The 21453-nt window shown below is 42.2% G+C and overlaps 1 long non-coding RNA gene across 3 annotated transcripts in view; it reads left to right on the forward strand.

Moving 5' to 3' along the window:
* LOC109498373 overlaps window positions 1-17445 on the forward strand; it is a 206814-nt gene extending 189369 nt beyond the window's left edge. For 2 of the 3 annotated variants that reach the window (XR_006595943.1, XR_006595944.1), the window contains 3 exons: window positions 10061-13652; window positions 14232-14440; window positions 15856-17445. This is a non-coding gene — a long non-coding RNA (uncharacterized LOC109498373). The remainder of the gene's footprint in view (window positions 1-10060; window positions 13653-14231; window positions 14441-15855) is intronic. The other variant, XR_006595945.1, reaches the window with a different exon arrangement.
* Window positions 17446-21453: the final 4008 nt, after the last annotated feature.

Consider the following 21453-nt stretch of genomic DNA (forward strand, 5'->3'; position numbering starts at 1 on the left):
GTGGTGAGCTCCTAGAGGCATAAATCACATCATTCACCTCCATACTTAAAACCTTTCTTTAATAACACCTATATTCTTTAAATTAATATATAAGGAGGCAGCCATATGTCCCAGTTTGCCTAGGACAGTTCTATTTATGCCCATTGTCCTCATGTAAATCTCACTTCTACTGCCAAGATGCCAGTCTGTGCCCTTGGGGAAGATGTCCAGTCCCTGAAGCTATCCAGAAACAGTGGCTGCAAGACTGTAAGGGCTTGACCATTTCACATGTGCTTGTTATTGATGTGAGTGAGTTAGAGTTGATTAGTTACATGCCCCAGAACTTCTTTTGGGTATCTTGGTCATTTTTTAATCTTATATCTGTGAGAAACGTTGTATCTAAGTAATGGAATGATAATGGTATCCTCTTGATTCTTTGAGCTCACCCTAGAGTAGTTTTTGTTGAACAAACAAGGTGGACATCGCTTTATTGTATTTGAGCCACTCAGTCTAGCCCTAATAGGGTCTCTAAACTGTTCACTGTGTGTTGTTCTGAAAGTTTGTAATGTTATTTTTGACATGATTGCTAAACATATTGGAGATTAAGACTGATGGCTACCACTCAGAACATTGGTGTAAGAGCAAAATATATTTTACACATTATTTAATTCCCACGTTAACAGCATAAGCATTTTAATCTCTATTTTATCAACAACAAAATTAAGACAACTTTTTCCAGGTATGAACAATCCAGTGCTTCCTGCATTCAAGTCTAGTACTTGGAAGTGTAACTACTTTGGCTTAATAAATATGGTTTGTTATCTGGTAGATAGGTAAACAATGATCAGATAAACAATGATTCATTTAGGTTGAATCTGCAGAGAGCAGGACATGAATTTGTCTGTTATAAATATAATTTCTTTTTTTCAAAAATCTTTATTTATTTATTTATTTAGATAGAAAGATAGAGCATCAGCGGGGGAGGACAGAGAGAGAGGCAGACAGAGAATACCAAGCAGGCTCTTGCTGCCAGCGCAGAGCCAGATGTGGGGCTCAATCCCATGATCCGTGAGATCATGACCTGAGCCAAAATCAAGAGTAGGAGGCTTAACTGACTGAGCCACGCAGGTGCCCCTAATTTCTTTTTTTTAAAGTCTTTAAAAAATATTTAGTTTGGGGAGAGCATAAGTAGGAGGGGGCAGATGGGGGACAGAGGATCTGAAGTGGGCTCTGCACTGATAGCAGTGAGCCCAATGTGGGGCTTGAACTCACCAATTGAGCCACGAGATCATGATGACCTTATGATCAGTCAGAAGCCCAATCAACTGAGCCACCCATAATATTGCCCCTATAAATATTTCTGAGCCAGGAAACCATGCACCTAGCCTTGGGCCCTTGAAATTTTAAGACACAAATGAAAAAGCTCCTGATGTCATAAGACCTGCCATCTTGTTAGAGACAAGTTTCACAGATAAACTGCAATTTTCTAGGATAAATAGCCTGCATGGTGTTTGGCATTTAAAAACGTACTATTTGAATAAATGGAATATAGCATGCCTGAGAAAGGAACAAATGAAGAGTACAAAGATCAAAAGAAGCAGAGAGGAAAAGACTTTCTCCCTGGGAAGTGGGCAAAAGCGTCACTAAAGTGGTTGGTTACATTGGAACTGGCTACTAGAGGGGGTATGCGAGTTCACTAGGGAAGGAAAGCTAGAGGGGGGCATTCTGGGCAGAGGGAATAGCTTGGCAAATGTATGGAGCTGGGCTAAAATCAAAACCATGGCATATTCAGGAAGTGGGTAGGAGTTCACTGATCTGGAAAGGGTCTTCAGAATTACATGGGCAGTATTTTTCCTGCATGAGGAGAAATCACAGCCTCGATTGCACTGCTGTTCATGGCTCAGGTTGATTCCTTTTGTAAAAAGTGCCGTCTTAATATCGCAGACTGAATTCTGAGTGTTGTGGGCTGGAAATTGGAAGAGACCAGAGCTGAGATGGATGAATGTAGTCTGATGCTATAAGCCCCATTCTACTGAGGCTTTCACAAAATGTCAGGCATTGAAACTACTTGTCATTGAGTGAGAACAGCCTCCTCTCTAGGGAGCATTCTTTTTGCCCTCTGTGTTCCAGCAAATAGTGTGCAACCCCCTTCTGTCGGGGCCACTCTTCCCTGAACACACAAGTCTTAGGAAGTTCAGAGTCTGGCAACTACTGTGTTCTCAGAGATTAATACAGAGACCTCATGGCCTTTGCAAGGCTCAGTGAGCTGCAGCATTCCTTTGAGGAAATAGGAGGGGCACAGGGTACACTCCATACCTAGTAGGAGAATTTTCTGGGTGTAGTGCTATGGAGGAGGATTTGTTTCTGTGGAGGAGACTTGTGAAATGACACACAGACAAACAAAAAAAGTGACAGACATGAATGCGCTTCCTGTCACTTCTTCCTGAAAGTCAGTGTTGATTTTGAGAAAACAAAGAGTAATATCTTTGCTAGTAATAAATAAAACGAATAAAAATAAAACTAATAAAACTAATAAAAACTAACAAAACTCTCATCCCTAGAGTAGTGAGAGTGAGAAAAACCATTAGTTGTGTGTGTATGTGTGTGTGTGTGTGTGTGTGTGAGAGAGAGAGAGAGAGAGAGAGAGAGAGATCTGGCTACTGTACTTTAACAATAATTCCTCTTGACATTATACAAGGTCAGCACGTCACCTCAAGACCACCCTGCTTGAGGATTTGCTCTCCACACAGGGTTGTATGGACTCTCTCGGCTGAGAAATGTCACCCAGCACCTTTCATATTTATGGTGACTCATAAACAGGAAACCAGTCCTGTCCATGACATTGTAACTTTTTTCATATCTCAAATCCTTTTATGAAAATGAAAAAAAACCCCACCAAACAAAACCATAGAACTTAGCTGCCTTATGCTTTCCGAGCCAAAGTAAATATTGCCAAATTAGTAAGGCATACTGAACAAATTAAGCGCTAAATGCAAATTTATCGACTGAAATCCAATGGCGGAGTCGCCAAAGAGTTTACAGTGGTAAAGCGCAGCCCTGTAAGTAGGTGTTTGTGTTGGCGAGTCTCTGCAGAGAGGCATGGGAACAGTAATATAAAAAGAGAGCATTTCTGTTACACCCAAGATGAACAGTTTGCTTTAGAAAGTTCAAGTAAACAGTGTCTAACATATATTCACTGAATTCAGAATCTCAGTTGCTACCAAGAGGGAGATGAAAAAAAAGAAGCTGGCAAAATTTCATTAAAAAAATCTCATTTGGAAATGTTCAAGTCAGCCTTGTAAATCATTGAATGAGATGGAGACATCCTTCCTCATTTCTGAGCCCTGACTACGTTCCAGCAGTGCATCACTAGGGCAAACAAGAGCTTTTCCCTTAAGGATATTTAAAACCTTACAAAATAAGGAGAAAATTTATCTTCATATTTTCTAATATCTCGAATGGAATAAAATCTCACAAAATAAGAAGATTTATCTTCATATTTTCTAATGTCCCAAATGGATGATGTATCCTTTTAATGATGTGGGCATCATTTATGATGCCTAAGTTTTGAAAGTTGTATGTGTATTGCTTTGGTTTAATGACTGATTTGGGAGGGGCTGGAGGAGAAAGTGGTTGTGATTGTAACTGCTTCAGTGTTATCCTCTTGACCATGGACTCGGTGACTTCTCTTCCCACTTTGGCCAGATTCTCTTATTCCCTTTAACATGAAAAATCCTAAGATGCACATTTCTGTTTGCATTGAGTGTTCCTCTTCCTCTCCTCCTCCTTGTCCTCCCCCTTCTCCTACTCCTCTCCCTTGCTTCCCCTACCCCCTTTTTATAGCACTGGATCTGCAATGCTAAAACAAAGTCCTGGTCATGTATCTTCCATGAAACTACATTTGATGAGATTTTATTTTATTTTTTAAAAGTTTTAAAAATTTTAATTGAAGTATAATTTATATATAATGTTATATGTTTTGGGTGTGCAACATAGTGACTTGACAATTATGCACATTACAAAATACCATGGTAAATGTAGTTACCACGTGTCATCACACAGGGCTATTACAATAATATTGACTGTATCCCTTGGATGTTACTTATTCTTCAGTGAAGAGTTCCTACAAGCTTTCTGGGGCTTCCCACATTGTCTTGTCTCTTCTTTTTAATTTTTTTAATGTTCATTTATTTGTTTTGTGAGAGAGACAGAGTGAATGAATGTGAGCAGAGAGGGGCAGAGAGAGAGGGAGAGAGAATCCCAAGCAGGCTCTGCAATGTTAGCACAGAGCTCCATGCAGGGCTCGATCCCACAAACTGTGAGATCATGACCTGAGCTGAAACTAAGTCAGACAGTCAACTGACTGAGCCATCTAGGTGCCCCACCTTGTCTCTTCTTTGACACTAGGCAGGTGAAGAAACCAGGAGACAGGAAAGTCATTTTATCATATGGTACAAATCGGGACTATAATGAAAATACCATAGTGTGCCAAACCTGGATGGATATTTAGAAAGTTGTATTTTATAGAGGAAAAATTAGACGCCCAGAGAGAGATTATCACATGGCCAAAGTAACGCAGTGATTCAGTTGCAGAGAAATTATTAGATCAGATTTTCTTCATCTCTTGATTCCTAACCAAAAGACTCAACATACCAGTCTCCCTCCCACATACTTACTGTTGAGAGGTCTTTTCTATACATAACATTCTCTTCCCACACCCAACAACATAGAGTAGCAGAGCTAAATATCTCCTTCTCCATGCCATTCTCTTTCTCAAGGAAATCTACTGGTCTTCCACTGCAGAGGAAATCAAGGATAAACTCCTCAAGCATTTTGGGTTTTGAAGCTGAGGGTAGCCCTGGCCCTGGTTGGCCAAAACATTAGACAAGCTGAGAGTTGTGGCAGAAAGATAGCAAGAGAATTGCAAAGCAGAAATAGGCCTAGCTATGACCCCCGGAGGAAGGGAAATTTATAAATATTTGGTGGGTGGAAATGAAAATGGGTTATAAATTATATTTTCCTACATGACATTTCCTAAGAAATCAGCCAGGGTTACATTTTTTAGAAGAATTTAGATAGTCAAAGAAATGAAAATCAGCTTGATGCATTTTATTTGCATGGTATAATTTCAGTTAACTATCTTCAACCACACAATCAGCTGGCAATACCTTTGGTTCAGAGGCCCACACAGCACAATAGACAACATCATATATGCAGCTTAGTATACCTGGGGCATTCTGCATTTATCTTAGATTCCTTTCTAGGTCAAAAGTCTAGGTTAATGAGCATTTCCACTCATACTCAGAACATGTCCCTGGAATGCGGGAAAAACTTGAATTGTTAGCAACAACAACAAATTCTTTTGGACTCGTTTTAACCAGAAGCAATATAAAAAAAGTGTAATAATTTCAGAACATTAACAATATGCAAATCTCTTAATAAAAGTAAGAAAAGATTACTGTTATTACAGCTGAGTTCTTAATGATCCCTCCCTTGACTAAATATTAGAATAGGTCTTCCTATGGCCTTGGTTCTTGGTGTAAGAATCCATAGTCATCACCTAGCTACTCTCCACCTGAATGAGCCTATTCAAAACAATGGTCTTCTCCAGGGGCTACATGTTACACCATCAAATGATTGGGTGTTTCTGTGAAGTAGAAGGTACAGTGTGTTAATGCATATTGGCTATTGGAGAGTTCTGTTGAGTAGATGACTTCTAATATGTGGTGTTTTGATAATAGTAACTAATTTTACTCTTTTCCCATGGGGTGATCTGCCCCAGAATAGTCTTAGGTAGACTATTCTTACCTCCGAGGGTAATGGCTTAGATACATCAAGCTACGGATGTGAAAGTGCTACACATAAGCTGCAGATAACTATTGATTTGAAGAGATATGTTTATTTGAGTGGATACTGACAGAGATGCTGTGGGCAACTTAAAATCTATGCTTACCTTGAAATCTAGCCCCTGTGGAAGCATATAGAGGACATAGTGGGGTTTTTATTCCAGGGCAGTTTTCTAAAGCTGTGATCAGGGGTAGAATGGCTGGACGTAGAATGGACTGAGCACTGAATCACTATCTTGGCCACAAGAGTGACCACCAATCCCTGAGGAGCGACCTCCTCTCCAGTCTTGGAGAGAACTTAGCAGTGGGGCCCAGAGCAAAGCTAAGAAGCCCCAGAGAGCTCAAAGATCCTGTAGGAAAGGGCCAGGTCATCACGCCCTCCACTTTCTCTGCCAGTTCTCCTCTGGGTCTCCTTTCAGACCTCCATCAAGTCTGTCTTCAGAGTTTCCCAGGGCACATGGATGCAATCTAAACTCATCATGTGAATCTAAGTAAACCACTTAATCCAATGCCTGGCATATTTAAGGACTTAATAAATATCTATCATTAATCTTCTTGTGCTAAAATCATCATCATCATCTCCTCATTTATTTAAACCTTACAACATACTTGTCAGTTTCTTTGAGAAAAAAACAAAAGCCAATCTCACACTTACAACTAGTAAATAAATTATTTATAGTTTGTCTTACAGGACAAAATCTAAATAACTCTACATTAAAAAGAACATCAGTTACACTTCAGAAAATTCACTCAATGTGTTGAAAACATTCCTTTTGTTGCCTCTATAAATTTTGTAGTTAAAGACATCCTCAGGAGAGGTAACATACAGGCATCTGGGCTCCGCAATCAGGCTCCTTTCTGCCTGAGAGTGTTCTCCCTTCCAAGTATATACCTCTCATTTTTCACACTATATGGTGACATTTTTGAGGACATAAACCTCATGTCTATTTTTCTACCTTTTGTACAGTCTCTGACACAGGACTTCACGTATAGTAGGCATTCAGGAAAACCTCTGTGATGAATGGATGAGTCTGAGAGCCACCGGGATTTGGGCTGGACCAGCAGCATCTTCACTGAATTGAATGCGAAGACCGATAATTCTGTGGGCTGTCCACAGTCATGCATTTCTATAAAACTCCATTTTACCACCCACAAAAACACATTTGACGTGGCTGAATGTGTACATATGCACCTGCACACTCACACCCGTGCATGAGTGTGCATCCTAGTGCCCCCAAGGGCTGACATTCACCTCTTCTGCACCCAAACTCGACACTCCCCCATCCATATTCACAGCCAAGTATCCCCCCCAACACACAGCGGCACAGACACATGTGAGCCACTACGGGATGGCACCCGCACACATGCAAACCTGCATGCCCTCCAGATGACTTTGAAGCTGGGACTGAGAGTAGGGAAACACCCTGAATCCTGGCTGCTGTGGCAGTCACAACACATCACGTTAAAAAAAAAATTCTCGTTATTCCTTGGAGACTGCAGGCTGACTTCCGAGTTTTAAAGGACCCCCAAAACTGACTCTCCTCTGACTTTGCTCGGGGCTAGTTCCTGAACAATACATAAATTGTCGGGATCAACGAGAAGAGTACACTGTGTTCTCTAAGTGCCTTTAGGACCAGTGTCTCCACCTCCCAAGACAATATTACTATTGTCTCCAACGCTAAAGCCTGTTGTTTTATCTTTGAGGAAGTTTATTCCTAGATAGAGATCTTCAAACACCAGCTGAAAATGGAGGCATTGACAGACTGGCTCACATTTATTGCTGCTGTATAAGAGAACCATTTAAAAGCTGGTGGAGTTTTCCTCCTCAGCAAATACAGCCACTTACTCTGGTCAAGCCATCTGCCTTTCTAGAAGGCTCAGGACTTAGGAATCAGCCCAGTTATGAGCAGAATCCACAGAGCTGTAAAGGCCAACAGGGAAGGGAAAGAGTTTAAACTTTAACTTCTTCAGACATCATGGAACCATCACAAAAATGAATCAGAAACACCCAACGGAGAGCATTTTTCATAGTCACTGTGCAGATGACAGAAGATAAGAAATGTCAGTAAAGGTGGAAAGTTCTATACTGATAACATCTTCTACCTTGTGGATAGAGACACTATTTCTCAGGAGTTCGCTGGATAGTTCACATCACTGGTTTTCTTCTGACCTACAGAAACGGAAAGAAAAATGTATCCAAAAATCACTGTTAGGAGACATATCGTCCACTCCTTGCCCCTGGTTCTGGAATGCTGAGTTCAGAGAGCCCCAGCCCCAACACTTGTCTTTTTTTCTTGAGGAAGAAGAACCAAGAACATGAAAAGAGAGGGACTTGTTTACAGTGACCTATAATGTAGCAGCCAAGTGAAATCTTGTACCCAGTTTTGGACTCTCATTTTAAGGTTTTTTTTATTTCTGTTCCCCCCACCTGGCCATGCTATTCCCTCTCTCATTTAATCCTCCTCCATGACCGCTGGAGATTAGGCATCCTTCCAGTGAAAATGATTGCTCAGTCTCATTCTGCACTTCAAGCGTTACTTTATTCTCATGTTTGCTATGATGATTTGTGCAGGGTTTTAATTAACTCTTCAATGAATTCGGTAAAGGAGCAGTTAAAAATGAATTAGTTTGTGATTTAAAAAAAAGGGTCCTTTGGGGCACCTGGGTGACTCAGTGGGTTGAGCGCCGACTTCAGCTCAGGTCATGATCTCACAGTCCATGAGTTTGAACCCTGCATCGGGCTCTGTGCTGACAGCTCAGGGCCTGGAGCCTGCTTTGGATTCTGTGTCTCCCTTTCTCTCTCTGCCCCTCCCCCTTGTGTTCTCTCTCTCTCTCAAAAATAAAATAAACATAAAAAATGTTTTAAAAAAAATTTATAAAAGGTCCTTTATCCTAGAGACCTGAGGACTTTTAGAACAAGGTTTTCCTTCTAGTAAAGGAAGAGAATCTTATTTTTCCTTCCCTTTGTTCCAGGTATGGATGGGTCAATCTCCTGATGTCTCTATCAGGTGACTGCAGAACCATGGGCAGAGCATGTGTAGTGGAGATACTCTCGGGCTTTTGTCTCATACCAAAGACCAGGAATCTAAAGCTGTTTCAATTGTTTAGGCACCTAGAGTGGAAAGTCATATCAGTCTCCTGATATGGTCTGCCAGGCTCTAATCTTTGGATAACTATCTGCTACCCACTGGTAGAACTGGACAGGTTCTTAGAGGCCATGAGATCCAACCCATTTTATGAGTGGAGAAACTTAGTGCCATAAATGGTATGGTAGTCAGAATGGTGGCCCTCCCAAAAATGTCCATGTTCTAATCCCAGAACTTGTGAATATGCTACCTTACATGGTAAAAGCGTCTCTGTAGATATGAGTGAATATAGAATAAAGTTAGGGATCTTGAGGTGGGGAGATTATCTTGGATTATCCATGTTGCCCAGTGTAATCACAGGGTCCTTATAAGGGGAAGAGGGAGGCAGGCAAGTGAGAGTTTGAAGAGAAGTGAACATGGAAGTAAAGGTCAGGGTGATGTAATTGCTGGCTGGGAGTCACCTGCCAAGGAATTTGGGCATCATCTAGAATCTTGAAGAGCTAAGGAAATGAGTTCTCCCCTAGAGCCTACCTGCGGGCACCTTGACTGCAGCTCCATGGGACCCATTTCAGACTTTTGATCTCTAGAACTCTATAGTCATAAGTCTGTATTGTTGTAAGCTACTACACTTGTGGTAGCTTGTTATAGCAGCAACAGAAAGCAGATGCAGGGAATAGGAAAAACTGGGACAAGGACATCCCTTCTATCTGCTTCCTTGGTCTGGAAACCTTCTCTCTTCAGCCCCTTTCTTTGGTTGACCAACTGCTGTCATGCTGAACCTTAGCCGAGGATGTGTTATAGCAGAGCCTCCCTTCGGCTTGATTCAGAACCTTACCTCAGTTCTCCTACAGTTCCCTGTGTCTTCTATGGAATATTCCACGTTGTGGGCTGTGAGACTGAGTCCCTCCCCCCCCCCCCCTCCAACCGACTGTGGACTCCTCCAGGGCATCAACTAACGTCATTCATTCTTTGATCACCAATCTCTAGCACAGGAGAGTCTTGATTGGTTCTGAGTGAATACATCAATGAATACACAAAAAATATTTTTTAAACTCAGCATTTTGAAGCTTTTTAGCAATCATTAATGAATAAATGTATTTTTCTCTGAATATTTTTGCCTTTTTTTCTTTTTCCCCCCCTCTCATCCAGGCAAGTTTGAAGATGACTGCGGAGACTGTAAATTCAGGAGTGTTAACTGTGGAGTGACAGGACCCTGGGGACAGGCTCAGAATTGCTGATCCCAGGCAGGACTTGTGCCTCAAGCTCCTCACGAAAGGGCTTCCTTAAGCTTGTCACTGAGTTGTCCCAGCAACCTGGAAAAACAGCTCCCCTCTTTGAGGTGGTAGACCAGTTTTCTGATATTCCCCAACCCCCAGACTATCAAGTTCATCTCCCCAAAAGGGAAGCTTGTTTTCTAAGATGGTGAGAAAACACCAATGCCAGATATCATCTGGTTTCCGTTGAGGGGCTCCAAAACTCTGTCATGGGCTAATTGTTTCTATTCATACACATGAAGATAACCATGAATGAAGATCTGTCACCAGCTCCTGGTTCTTGGTATCACTGGATTGACCTAGGCATATGGGTTATTTTGGAGAAGCTAGTCCTTTGTTTTCTAGGCTCTTCTATGGCACATACTCATGATTCCTGCAGGGGCCTTTGGTGGCTTCTTGAGTATCTCAGACCCTTAGAAGACAATAGGGTTCCTTTACCTCATTCCTTCAGTCTGGAAGTTGTGGGGCTGTTTCTGTCACCCAGCTCCTTCACTTTAACCTCTGTGGATGTGGCTCCTTCTCAGGGTTTAAAGGGTGCAGCTCATATGCCATCACCAGGAAGTATCTAGACACTGGTGAGATAGGAACTCAAATTGCTGGCTGCTCCGTTCTCTTTACCAATATTTATTTCCACTTTGCAGATGAAAACAATTTATTATGAAAGCATGCTGATAGCCTGAAATAACCTGAAGTGGGCACAGTCTTGTGAAATACTTGGCAAGGGAATAAATACATATTCAGCCACTGAAACCAAAAGGTTTATTGCCTAGGAGGGGCTCCATGGAAACTCCTTCGCAAGGATATGTCTAAAGCAGTTATTTTCCTGACTTTGGTCTTTAGTATATCACTCAAGAAGACAAGATTCTGGAGAACCACGTGGAAAGGGGCTCAATGACTAGGTGAACTTGGAAAAAGTGGCCTTGGATGTCTCTCACAAATTTACAACACACCCTAGAAAAATCTACAGCACAGAAACCTATTTACATTTGTTTAACTCAGAATTTCCTATTTCCCCATGAAAATTTCCCTGCACAGAATACCTGTTAATATGTCATAGAATCAGTGTCCTGCAGCCCACATTTTGTGAATCCCCACATCTTGAGAAGCTTTCTCCAGGCTTCTTGGGGAGGTAGGCTTCCTTATCAGACTTTCTAAGTTGCACATGTTTATCATTTATGAGACAAGTGTCAGAGACCATCTCAGTTAATACAGCAACTTTGAGGTAGCTATTAAGCCTTCAATCAGTAGTTAATTACATAATTGATATTAGTTATCTACTATGGCATGACCCCAGGGCAAGTTTGTTATTACCTTTATTTTATAGGTGTAGATGGGGAAACTGAGTCCCAGGAAAGGTAAATAATCTATCCGAAGTCACATGATCTTCAGGTAATAGAGCCAGAAAGAAAATCCAGTTTCTCCGATTCCCAGTCTTTGGTTGTTTCCACTTTTTTCAGACTGCAGAGGAGTTACTACTGCCATTCTTGCACCAACATCACTCTACAAGTTCAGAACAGGGTTGCTAAAGAGGTCTTTTTTATGAACTTGATTGAGATCTTGTCCTTCCTCATCTCCCAGCCTGAGCTTTCCCTGCGTCCAGCTCTGAGTTAGAGGAGGGAGGTTGGAGAGTTACTTTTTTAAAGATGTTTTTATTTATTTTTGAGAGAGCACAAGCAAGGGAGGAGCAGAGAGAGAGGGGGACAGAGGAACTGACGTGGGCTCTGCACTGACAGCAGCGAGCCTGATGTGGGGCTTGAACTCACAAACTGAACCACAAGATCATGACCTGAGCTGAAGTCGGACACTCAACTGACTGAGCTACCCAGATGCCCTGCAAATCACTCAAGTAGAGAGACCCACTCAGACCTGGGGAGAAGGAGTCATGTCCACATGACGCTCAGAACCCCAGTGGCTTTTACATTTGCATATCCCAAAGACGGGAAGCAAGATGGCTTAACTCAAGACCTTTGAATCTCCTCCTCCTTGGCTGCTATGTAGGAGATTCTCTCCCAGACACGAAGCTTCAAGATGATCATTCTAATGGATTCCGAAGCACAGTGTGTAGAGTGGGAAGCCTTTGGACTCTGGGTTTCCTGTGTTGTGGTCTAAAACCTGTTCAGTCAAGTCGAATTGTACTGGTATTCTGCAGTTTGTGTTGGGAGCCCATGGCCAGCTGTTTATTATTTTAAAAACTCTGGGTTGCTGCCTTTATGCATGGGGGTGGGAGGGCAGCCTACTGTGCAAGGCGGCTGCCACCTTCTTCTGGGAATGACAATGTTGCTCTGTATACTCCACGGGGGCCCCTCAGGCAGAGCTACCGCATTCCGGAGCTCTACCCAGCCAGATGAACAGAGACTATTTCATCTCACCAGTTATCGAGACAAAGTCAGGGCTCTAGCAATTGTGTTCCTCCCTGTCATATAACCTTTACATGAGGAAGACCCCACTAAGGCCTTGAGACCAGGACCCTCACAGCTTCACCAGAGTACTGGGGAAACGTGTTCACACTGGGCTTTATGAAACACACTCTTGCCTTCCTCACCTTTCAAAATGTGTCCCTGCTGGGTGCCCCATGGTAAGAATGTCTCAGTGTCCCACTGGAACATTTGTTATTGCCCAATCCAGCTCAACACCCCTTCCAGCCATGTCCCAAGAAGCCAGCGCTGAGCACTTGAAATAAAACAGAGCGATGTCCTCGAGCTGTAAATGCCTCCCAAAGACAAACGGACAGAACTTCATTGTTTCAGGGAAGAAGGCGCCTCACATAGCGGTCACATTGTGGTTACCGGGGGCCCGATGATTAATCCACAGAGAGGATGTGCAGGAGAGAGGAGCTGGCATCATTCCTGCAGATGAAGATTCTTTAAAATTTCATGTCTCTGACTGAACATGTGCCCCAGAAACACAAGATTTCCATTGTTAAGGTCTCTTTGGTGACCTCATTTTCCCAGTCGTGAGTTGGCATGTAAGTAATTACCTTTTCTGTCTGCACAGGGATACCGTGTTCCTGAAACTTGTGTTTCACACTTTAAAATATACATTGTGCTGCTTATAATTATGCTTCTGAAGGTGCACACTTACAGCGATTTATGAAATTTCTAATTTAGAAATGGGATATGAGCCACTAGTGCATGGAGAAATTAGCAAAATCAGATACTGATCAGTGTACATATATACTCAGCATAAATAATTAGATTATTTTTAGAATCAATTTTTTAAAAGCTCTGTGCTAAGCTCTTTTAAAGGCACTCCAGAAGATTCCAGCAGTATCCACCAATGTCTACCATGGCTCTTGTCCATTGCATGATCACCACTGGGGGAGGTGGACTCTCTTACAATGGCAAATACTGTATGTGAGGGGCCGACGCAGATGTCATGATGATGCTGATGGGTGACAATCCACAGTTCTGTCACTTACTAGTACTGGGCCGAGGACAACTTCTCTGAGCTTCTGTTCCCTCATCCAGGTATAAGGAATAAATCATAAACTATGTATATAAGATGCTCTTGCACATACAGCTTATTGGAGTAACCTCTTAAATATGAATTTCAGCTCAGGGTGACACTATGATTTGGGACTGTTGTGGAAGTTTTTAGACATGGTTTCAGAGATTGTGCCTCTCAGGTCACTTTCAGAACTCGTGGGCTAAATGGACAGTATAATACGGATGGATATGGGAGTGGTGCAGGAAGCAATGGGGGAATGGATTGGTTACCAGAATGAGGGAGATGAGTCTCAGAGAGTTTGTATTTATGTACCAGCTGACTGGGTCTTTGACCCAGCTCCTTTACTGCCAAGATTAAATGGATGCTAGAGCCTTTGGGGGGACCCACGTCAGAGGACATTGCCTCCGGGTCTATGTCCAGAAGCTAGCTCTCTGTCAAGGCAGACTGAGATAAGATGTCACCTGTTTTTATAACCTCTCATCACATAAGCCAGGTCTAAAGCTCAGAAGACAACGCAGAGAGAGTTGTGTCCCTTTGTTTTGAGCTCAAGGGCTTTTTAATGCCATCAAATGTCTCCTTGTTCCCTTGTTGTGCAACAGGGCATGCAGCTCTGAATGGGACCTTTTGTAACTGGAAATTCCACAGTTCCAGCTGCCCCTGACTCTCGTCCATGCCAGACGACATCCCCAGAGACTTTGAAGTTGCATGTTTGAATGAAGCACAGCCCCACCCCACCTCTCACCCTCTGTGCCTGCCCACAGTATCAGACTCTGGGAGAGCAGTGGGACCAGCTTCTGGCTACCAACAGGTAAGAGCTAGAGCTAGGGGGCCGGTGCTGCCCCGCCAGTCAGCTCTCCTAGTGTCTGGAGCTACAAGGATAGCACTTCCAACAGCAATATCTTAAGGAGGGACTGGGCTCATCTTGAGGGAATCCATCTAAGTCTCTTCTGAATCCTGGTTAGGCTGTCTTACCTGATGTAGACCCAAGCAGCCCTAGCCACATCGTGCCTGAAGTCAGCACAGCATCTGCTTTGCCTGCAGCCCCTGCTTTCCTGATTTGAAATTTTTTAAGTTTATTTTTGAAAGAGAGAGAGAGAGACGCAGAGGTGAGCAGGGAGGGGCAGAGATAGAGGGAGACACACAGAATCCGAAGCGGGCTCCAGGCTCTGAGCCGTCAACACAGAGCTCGATGTGGGGCTCGAACTCACCAAATGTGAGATCATGACCTGAGGCGAAGTCGGACGCTTAACCGACTGAGCCACTCAGGTGCCCTACCTGCTTTCTTGATTTGTATGTGAAGAGATATATAGCCATGTGGATTGAAAGCACATCAAAGCACAGAGATTGCTTTGTACTTAGTAGGAGAGGAGAAAAGAGTGGCATTTATCGAACACATGCAATCTAACTGGCTGTTTGGTACTAAATTTTATTTATTTATTTATTTATTATTAAAAAAATTTTTTTTAACGTTCATTTATTTTTGAGACAGAGAGAGACAGAGCATGAACAGGGGAGGGTCAGAGAGAGAGGGAGACACAGAATCTGAAACAGGGTCCAGGCTTTGAGCTGTCAGCACAGAGCCCAACGCGGGGCTTGAACTCACGAACCACAAGATCATGACCTGAGCCGAAGTCGGACGCTTAACCGGCTGAGCCACCCAGGTGCCCCACTAAATTTTATTTAAACATCACAACAAACACCATGAGGCCATCTCCATTTGCACAGATGAGGAAATTGAAGATCAGAGACTATGAAGTTTGCCCAGGTCTTTCTAGCTACTAAGTGGAGAGATGAGATTCAAACTACGGTCTATTTAGCTCCAAGATAGACTCTTTCTTTTAGAGCATCATTATTTTCAGATCTCTTTCCCACTGAGACTAATTATTAATAAGCCTTCCTCCTGGGCCAGCTCCTTCAGTGATGTGTCTTAAGCAGAGACATTCTGACTTGGCCCCCTCTAGCTCTTTCCTTTCCTCCCTGACAATCATTTCCCTGGCCCTCTCTAAATGCCCAGAGGCCTCAGGTTCTCCGTATTTCTCCCTCAGTGCCCCAGCCAGAATGTATCTGAGATCCTTCATTCATGTTCCAAAGGCATAAAGGACATTTAGAGAAGAGCTTCCTGTGCACACACTGTCCAAACTCAAAATAGGGATTTAAAACCATCAGCACAGGGGAAGACTGTTGTGGAGTAGCATCCAGGTCTGATTGTGTTTTATACTACAGGAATCCAGCACAGTGTTGTGCCTATGCAAGGATAGATGAATGAGTGGAGCTCTGAGAAATGAGGCCCCTGGTGGAAGGGCACTTGAGGACATCAGGCCACTTTCCTTGCATCTATGAAGTCATACCATGTTGGCTGACACCTCATAAGCCTGGACACAATGCAAATATCCCAATATGTTAAACTTATTTGTCCATTTACAATTTCATTCGATGTTTACTGAGCGCCAACTTTCTGTTAGGTCATGCTGGGGAAGATAGCAGAATGAAAAAATGTAGTCTCTGTCTCAACAATCCAGGTGGGAGAAGACTTGAGTTTCATGCAGAAAGCAAGATAGCAAGGAATGGACACTTATCTCATCCTGAGAGATATCTACGAGAAGACTTCCTGAGTGGGATGGCTTTGAGTTGCTACAAGGATGTAGTAAGAAGTAAAAATCCATAAAGGCATTAAGCAGCAACAACAACCACAGCAACACCGTTTTTTTCTATATTCACACCAACATTTCTGACATCAGATATGTGGGTTTTTCCACACCAAGCAATTCTCTAGTTCTCGGCAGTCACCAGTTGAGTGTCCTACAATTTAAATTCCTACACTAACTGGACAGACCGCACAGGTTAAGAGCTTAGTCCACAAGACTGTCCCCCACTTCATAAACCAATTGCAAGGCCTGGGTTGTCACCTGTACTTTTAACTGACTGGCCATAAACGGGGGTTCTCACAACTCCTCCTTGGATTGGTACATTTGCTAGAATAGGTCACAGAACTTGGGAAAACAGTTTACTTACTAGTGTACCAGTTTATTATAAAATGATGCAACTCAGGAACAGCAAGAAGGAAGAGAAGCAAGCATAGGGCAAGGTGGGAAGGGGTTCATGGAGCTTCCATGCCTTCTCTGGGTTCACCACTCTCCCAACACCTCAATGTGTTCACTAACCAGGAACCTCTCTCTACCCTGTTGTTTGGGGCTTTTGTGGGGGATTCATTACATAGGCATGGTTGCTTAAATCATTGGCCACTGGTAATTGAAAGTCTCCAGCCCCTCTCCCCTTCCTGAGGAGGTTGGGGAAGGGACTGAAAGTTACAACCCCGTAATCACATGGCTGGTTCTCCTGGAAGCATCCCTCCATCTTTTGGAGATTTCCACAAGTCACCCCATTAGTATAAACTCACGTATGGTTGAAAGGGATATATTATGAAAAATAAAAGATGTTCCTTTCTCCTCTATCACTCAGGAAACTCCAAGAGTTTGGCAGTTCTGTGCCAGGAATTGGGAACAAAGATCAAGTATACACTTCTTATTATATTACAGTATCACAGCTTTCCATGCAGAGGGGGCAGAGCAATTAAAGCAGAGCAGGTGTGAAAAAAAATGTGAGGTGTGGCTATAATAACGAATTTCTGTGAGAGGGTGGGAATGAGCTTGAACAATCAGTAGCAGCCTTGCCGTGTTAATGAGTTTGAAACTATATTATTCTCTTGTGGGGGCATGGATAGTAATTATACTTTACACACATAGAATGATTCTGTGAGCAGTAAGCAGTCTGCTTTATGTGAATGATCTCATTAAATATTTGCTACCACTCTGACTTGGCTACTCATTATTTCCACATGATATATGAATAAACTGAAGGCCAAAACCACACAGATAGTCCATGTCAGAAAGTTTTAACCACCATACCCTTCTGCCTCTAAGAGATATGATGGAGTGAGCTCCCCAGAAACGGAGGTTATCCCCTCTGAGGACAAGCAACTCATGGACATAAAGGACAAATTATAACCTCAAGCCCTGGCTTGGTAGCTGTGCTCGCAAAGATCCAGCTCCAGATGACACAGCCAGGATGGCAAGTACCATTGTGCTGGCCTGGCTGGCTCATCAAATGGGCTTAGATTAGTGTGTTCAACATTTAGGAGACATTTAATCCATTGGAAGCCAAGAACACGTGGAAAATGACCTCGTTGGCTCAGGGCTGAAGTTGAAATGCCTGGCTTGAATTTTGGCTTCACCTGCCCCTTCCTCTTTTCTGGCTGCTCCTGTGGCCATGTGGCCCAATCCCAAGGCCACTATAGAGTAGTCTGTGCACAGAGTTGTAGCTCCTGGCCACCTCGTGTATCTACTTTGCTCCATTACAGAATCCACTAATTTGAGTAACAATCTGTAAAATTATCCAAGAAGACCAAAGTTGAGACATTGCTAATGTGTGAAAAGGTTCCCTGCTATGAGAAAAACTGGAAGGAGATGTGATTCATTGAAAAATTTTGCTGAAAGGCCCAAATAATCATTTGAGGTGCAACATTTCTACATTAGTTCATATATATATATATATATATATATATATATATTTTTTTTTTTTTTTTGGCAGAGAACTCATATATCTTCTTTTCTCTACCAGCCCAGCGAAGCAGGCAAGTATTCTTTTCCTTTTTTGCAGGTGAGAAATCTGAAACTCAGAAAGTGACTAACAGAGCCAGGCTTTCCGAATCAAATCTGTTTGACTTTTCCTTCAGTACTTCTCCTTGTTGGCAGTGCTTTTCCTAGTCCTTTGAATCCAAGCCAAATGCTCTCTTCCACCTGAAATGATGCTGCTTAGTTTGTTGATCAGCAAGGATGGTGTTCTGCTTGCTTGCACCAGTGTGACATTTTTGTTCATTAATGGATAGCACCTTTCTGATTGGTCAATGGCAATGTCATAGTAGTTATTAACTATTTTGATTATTGCTTCTGTTTTTATATAAATATGTAATATTTCTACTACATTACTTTAATTCGAAAAGGATTTATGGCTGTTTATAAAAATACCACAAACCAGCAGGATAGCATCTATCAGAAGTAGATAACAGTAGGGGCCCCTGGGTGGCTCAGTCGTTGGGCATCTGACTTAGGCTCCGGTCATGATCTCACAGCTTGTGAATTCGAGCCCAGCGTCGGGCTCTGCGCTGACAGCTCAGAGCCTGGAGCCTGCTTTGGATTCTGTGTCTCCCTCTCTCTCTGCCCCTCCCCTGCTCGCACTCTGTCTCTCTCTCAAAAATAAACATTAAAAAAAATTTTAATAAAAGTAGACAACAATAACATCTATCAGAACTAGGTAAAGAAGCAAAAAGTAATACAAGGATAGAAAGATAAATTTACGCAAGAATGAGACCACCACAAAAGTGTAGATTGTAAGTCTGAGACACTTGCTAGAGAAGAGATGAGCTACTTGTTGGATTCTAAACCTGCCAGGAGCCAATGGCAGAAGAAATAGTGATTGGTTACGATGCACTGTATCTTCAAGAAAAACTAAATGAAAAGCGTATCTTAAAGTTATCTTCCCTAGACCTCTCAGAAATAGATCACTAATTTAATTAGTACTATTCCCATGATATCTATGGAGTGATCAGGACGGCAATGAGTTTCAAAGGGTCATTCCCATGGGCTGCTTGACTGACAGCCCCAATATCCTGCACATGTCTCTATTGCCTTGAGTTGTCTGGTGACCTTTGGGGCAGATTTGCCTTCTCTCTCTACTTAGAGTTTCTCTGATTAGATTCAAAGTTTCCTTGGAAAATTACCAAAAACAGTAACTTTTTAAAACTAGAAAAATAAGAGTTAAACAACTGAGGGGATGGGAATACCAGGTTCTGCTCTAAGATTTTACATTTCTTACCTAACTGAGCTCCTTTGTCCACAAGACAGGAAAGCCAAGTCGTGTCCATTGCCTTCTGACCTAACAGGTGGATAATATTACAGATGTTCCTGGAATTCTTGTCAACTTCAGACAGAAAGTAGTCAGTGCAATTCTTATGCCCATTCATTGCCACTTATTCATTCATCCTTTTATCAGAAGTGTGTAGAAAGTGACTGTGTGCCTGCCCTGCAGACATAGAGGTGGGTACGACACAGTGCTATCCTGGAAGGGCTTATGCAATGAAAAAGAAGACAAAAATGCTCATGGATGATCATAGCACAACACAAGAAGCACCGTAATGGGGATATGTACAATGTGATGGGGAGTAGGGAGAAAAGAAGCATTATTACCATCTGGGAGGCCAGAGATGAACTTCTAGTGGAGTTGATGCTTGATTCCAGTCCTGGCACAAATCCCTCAAAGAATGAAGGATGGAAAGATATTATTGATGGGGAGAAAAACATATTTATAGCAGGCAGTGAGCATGTGTTTGGGCAATAGAGAAAATCTGAGGAGCACAGAGCAGAGTTGATTAGACTATCTCATCCACAAACCATGACTGTTTATTATATTCTAAAAGAAAAAAAATGCCTAAGCACATGACTAATTTAAATTTTAACATGGTGTTCTTAGGAGCCAAACCTTCTCCATCTGCATTCATTAACACTCTGACGTGGGTTGCTGACAGAATCAGCCAGAAGCACAGTGCCATGTGCTGGGCACACGCAGGGCTGTCTGATGGCCATGCCTCAAAAGATGAGCTAGTGACTGCCCATTTCCCCAAAGACATAACACTTTTTTTTTAAATTTGAGCAACAGAATATGATGTTACGTCTTCCATGATGTACTTCTCTCCTTTTTGGTGAAAAGTGTTGGGCTTTGGCTTCATGTTTTGGTCTTGCATAAACTCTACTCTGTATGATTAATATGCAGCTCAATGGCCAAGAAAGAATATTCTGCCTCCAACCCAGTTGCATAGGCAATAATCCCAAAGCCATAGATTTTCAAAAATCATACTACGAGTTAATTTTTTTCTAGCAGGAAGATCACATTGCCAGAAGAATGAAGTGCATTTGGAGTTGCCAAGTGCCAGGTTAAAGCTTTGCTTTGTGAGCTGTCTTCAAATGGGGGAAAAAATCAGTCTTCAGATAGTAAGTGTTTGAGTTTTAAAAAATTAAATCCATATTGGAAGTAACCTTTGAGGATTTAGGACACATCATTCAATATTTTTAATTTCATCAGTAGCAGTGGAATCAATATGAATATCAGGGGATTTGCTATGTAAATTTAATAGACTTGAAAAATCTTAAAGTCCAAATGAATGAATTATAAATGTTCTATTAAGACAGATAACTGGCCAAATATATAAATATATAATTCTCCTTAAGAATTGGTGGTAAAATCCTTTTTATTTTCAAAGAGAAAAAAGTTAGAATCTTTGTCTTAACTTCACAAGAGTTCACAGACTCAGAATCTGTGCTCACATCCCTTGTTTGCTGAGTGATTGGAGTCATCCAAGCTAATCAGTAGACCTAATATTGGGTTTCAGTCAGTTGTCTAAGTTTGCCAGATCCCTGAAAGGGTTCTGCCACAAGCAAATGCTCATTAGCCAGCTTCCTTACTGCAATAGTAATTTTCTTTCATTCTATTTAAAGCAACCCTCACTCATACCATGGTAAATGATTTTACACTGCACAAAATGTGCTGAAGTGCTCACATTTTGGCTGATCACAAACCACACAGGAATAGGACTTTACTCTTAAAGAATAGTTTGTGCCTGCCTTGGGTCTTTGCTGCTCACTTTTGACATTCTTTGCCAACTCCACATTCTCCAAGAAAGTGTAAATCCTACCACGGGAAAACGAGGTGTAGAATATGTGCCTCATTTGATGACATCACCTTCTGGTCAGGGCCGTAAATTGTGTGAGA

Source organism: Felis catus, chromosome A3 (genome assembly GCF_018350175.1).
Source record: "Felis catus isolate Fca126 chromosome A3, F.catus_Fca126_mat1.0, whole genome shotgun sequence".
NCBI lineage: Eukaryota > Metazoa > Chordata > Mammalia > Carnivora > Felidae > Felis > Felis catus.